We start from the raw sequence: 4,640 nt of genomic DNA, 5'->3' as shown, positions 1-4,640 counted from the left end.
GAGTGGATGGAAAAAGATATTTCATGCAAATGGAAATGACAAGAAAACAGGAATAGCAATACTCATATCAGACAAAATGGACTTTAAAACAAAGGCCATAAAGAAAGATAAAGGACACTATACAATGATCAAAGGGAAATGAAAGAAGAGGATGTTACATTCATTAACATATATGCACCCAATATAGGAACACCTAAATACACAAAACAAACAGACATAAAAGGTGAAATTGATGGGAATGCAATTAATAGTAGGAGACTTTAACACCCCACTAATATCATTGGACAGATCTTCCAGACAGTAAATCAATACGGCAATGGAGATACTAAATGACACAATAGAACAGTTAGACTCAGTTGGTATTTTTAGGACATTGCATCCACAAAAAAATAGAATATACATTCTTTTCAAATGCTCATGGAACATTCTCTAGGATAGACCACACACACGAACACAAAAGAAGCCTCAACAAATTTAAAAGGACAGAAATTATTTCAAGCATCTTTTCTGACCACAATGTCATGAAACTAGAAATCAAACACAGGAAAAAAATGAGAAAAAAAACAACTGCATGGAGATTAAACAACATGATACTAAAAAACTGATGAGTCAACAATAAAATCAAAGAAGAAATTAAAAAAATACCTTGAGACAAATGACAATGAAAACACAACCACACAAAATCTGTGGGATACAGCAAAAGCTGTCCTAAGAGGGAAGATAGCAATACAGGCCTTCCTCAAAAAACAAGAACAATCTAAAATAAATAACCTAACCTACCACCTAAAAGAATTAGAAAAAGAAGAACAAACAAAATCTAAAGTCAGCAGAAGGAAAGAAATAATAAAGATCAGGGAGGAAATAAATAAAATAGAGATTAAAAAACAGAAAAAAATCAATCAAACCAAGAGCTGGTTTTTTGAAAAAATAAATGAAATTGACAAACTACTGGCCAGGCTTACCAACTAGAAAAGAGAGGACACAAATAAACAAAACAAGAAAGGAAAATGGAGAAATTACAACTAACACCACAGAAATACAAAAAAAAAAAAAAAATGAGAAGACTATAAACAACTATATGGCAACAAATGGGACAACCCAGAAGAAATGGATAAGTTTCTAGAAACATACAGTCCACGAAAACTGAATCAAGAAGAATAGATAATTTGAACTGACTGATCACTAGATATGAAATAGAATCAGCAATTAAAAAACTGCCCTGCCAACAAAAGTACAGGACCAGATGGCTTCACTGGGGAACTCTACCAAACATACAAAGAACTCTTACCGATCTTTCTCAAACTCTTCCAAAAGATTGAAGAGGAGGGAATACTCCCAAACTCATGCTATGAAGCCACCATCATCCTGATACCAAAACCAGATAAAGACACTACCAAAGAAAGGAAATTACAAGCCAAAATCATTGATGAACATAGATGCAAAAACCCTCAAAAAAAATTAGGAAACAGAATGCAACAACACATAAAAAAGATTATAAACAATGATCAAGTTGAATTCATCCCAGGGACACAAGGATGGTTCAACATATGCAAATCCATCAACTTGATATACCACATCAAAAAGAGAAAGGACAAAAATCTCATGATCATCTTAACAGATGCAGAAAAAGCATTTGATAAAAATTTAACACCCATTTATGATAAAAACTCTAACCAAAGTGGGTATAGGGGGAACATATCTCAACATAATAAAAGCTATTTATGACAAACCATCAGCCAGCATAATACTCAGTGGTGAAGTTGAAAGCCTTCCCACTGAAATTTGGAACAAGACAAGAATACCTCCTCTCACCACTTCTATTCAATATAGTATCGGAAGTCCTAACCATAGCAATTAGACAAGAAAAAGAAATAAAAGGGATCCAAATTGGAAGAGAAGAGGTAAAATTGTCATTATATGAGGATGACATAATACTATGTATAAAAAACCCTAAAAGCTCCACACAAAAACTACTAGAGCTGATAAAAAGAATTCAGCAAGGTAGCAGGATACAAGATTAACATACAGAAATCAGTGGCATTTCTTTACATTAACAATGAAATAGCAAGAAAAGTAAAGAAACAATTCCTTTTAAAATTATATCCAAAACAATAAAGTACTTAGGAATAAATCTGACCAAAGAGGTGAAAGACTTATATGTGAAGAACTATAAAACATTGACTAAAGAAATTAAAGATGACTTAAAGAAATGGAAAGATATCCCATGCTCTTGGATTGGAAGAATCAATATGGTTAAAATGGCCACACTGCCCAAGGCAATCTACAAAATTAATGTGATCCCTATCAAATTACCCAAGACATTTTTCACAGAACTAGAACCAATAATCCTAAAATTTATATGGAAACACAAAAGACCAAGAATTGCCACAGAAATACTGAAGAAAAGAATGAAGCTGGAGGAATAACCCTCCCAGACTTCAGACAATAGTACAGAGCTATAGTAATCAAAACAGTGTTGCATTGGCACAAAAACAGAAATATGCATCAATGGAACAGAAGAGAGTGCCCAGAAATAAACCCACAGACTTATGCCCAATTAATCCTTAACAAAGGAGGCAAAAATATACAATGGAGAAAAGACAGTCTCTTCAGCAAGTGGTGTTGGGGAAACTGGACAGCTGCATGTAAATCAATGAAGTTAGAACACACCCTCACACCATACACAAAAATAAACTCAAAATGGCTTAAAGATTAAACATAAGGCAAGACACTATAACCCTCCTGGAAGAAAACATAGGCAAAATATTCTCTGACATAAATCTTAGCAGTGTTCTCTTAGGGCAGTCTACCCAGGTAATAGAAATAAAAGCAAAAATAAACAAATAGGACCTAATTAAACTTACAAGCTTTTGCACAGCAAAGGAAACCTTAAGCAAAACAAAAAGACAACCTACAGAATGGGAGAAAATATTTGTAGATGATGTGACTGACAGAGGCTTAATTTCCAGAATATATAAACAGTTTATACAACTTAATAACAAAAAACCAAACTATCTAATCCAAAAATGGGCCGAAGACCTAAACAAGCAATTCTGCAATGAAGACATACAAATGGCCAAAAGGCACATGAAAAAATATTGCTAATTATCAGAGAAATAAAATCAAAACTACAATGAGGTATCATCTCACACCAGTCAGACAGGCTATCATTAAAAAGCACACAAAGGATAAATGCTGGAGAGGCTGTGGAGAAAGGGGGACCCTCCTACACTGTTGGTAGGAATGTACTTTGGTGTAGCCATTATGGAAAACAGTATGGAGATTCCTCAAAGACTACAATTAGACTTACCATATGATCCAGCAATCCCACTCCTGGGCATATATCCAGAGGGAACCTTAATTCAAAAAGACACATGCACCCCAATGTTCATAGCAGCACTATTTATAATAGCCAAGACATGGAAACAACCTAAATGTCCATCAACAGATGACTGGATAAAGAAGTGATGTATTTATACATTGGAATACTACTCAGCCATAAAAAGAATGAAATAATGCAATTTGCTGCAACATGGATGGACCTGGAGATCGTCATTATAAGTGAAGTAAGCCAGAAAGAGAAAGAAAAATACCATATGATATCACTCATATGTGGAATCTTAAAAAGAAAAAAGAAACACAAATGAATTAATTTATAAAAAAGAAACAGACTCACAGACATAGAAAACAAACTTATGGTTACCAGTGGGGGGATGGGGTAGGAAGGAATAAATTGGGAATTACAGATTTGCAGATACTAACTACTATATATAAAAATAGATAAACAACCAGTTTCTTCTATATAGCACATGGAACTATATTTAATATCTTGTAGTAACCCACAATGAAAAATAATATGAAAACAAATGTATGTATGTATATGTATGACTGAAACATTATGCTATACACAGAAATTTACACAACAGTGTAAACTGACTGTACTTCAATTTTAAAAAACTTAAAAATAAACAAAAGGTATTTATGTGATAATAAAAAAATTTAAAAATAAAGAATGAGAAAAAAAAAGGAGAAAAGTCGTACTTAACAGCCATTGTGGGGAATGAGTCATGGATTCAGTTCACTCCTTCATTCAACAAATATTTATGAGACCATACTCTGTGCCAGACTTTGTTGGAAATGCTGGGGATACAGTAGTAAAACACACAAACACACACACACCCTACACATGGTATATCAGTGATGGAAGGTGCTAAAAAGGAAAAATAAAGCAAAGTAAAAACATTCATTGACTGTTAGTGGCAGTGGGAAAAGAGTTCTATTTTATACAGAAGAGTCATAGTCTTTCTGACAAGATGGTATGTAACCCAAGACCTGACGAAAATGAAGGCATGGATCATGCAGATATTGGGAAAATATTACACACCAGACAAAGAACAGCAAGCACAAAATCCCCAATGTAGGAGTATGGTTTATATGTACATGGAAGAGAAATGAGACAAATATGACCCAGTGAGTAAAAGGGAGAGAGAAGGAGATGAACTCATAAAAGTAGTGGTGAGAGTTCTGCGAGGCATGGAGAGCCCTGTAGGATATTGTGGAAACATTTTACTCAGTGAAACTGGAGGTCATTTCAGAGTTTTGAGTAAAGAAATGACATATTCTTATGTTTTAAAATTCTC

This window comes from Camelus bactrianus, chromosome X, assembly GCF_048773025.1.
Source record: "Camelus bactrianus isolate YW-2024 breed Bactrian camel chromosome X, ASM4877302v1, whole genome shotgun sequence".
Taxonomy (NCBI): Eukaryota; Metazoa; Chordata; class Mammalia; order Artiodactyla; family Camelidae; genus Camelus; species Camelus bactrianus.
Note: the sequence above shows the minus strand (reverse complement) of the source record.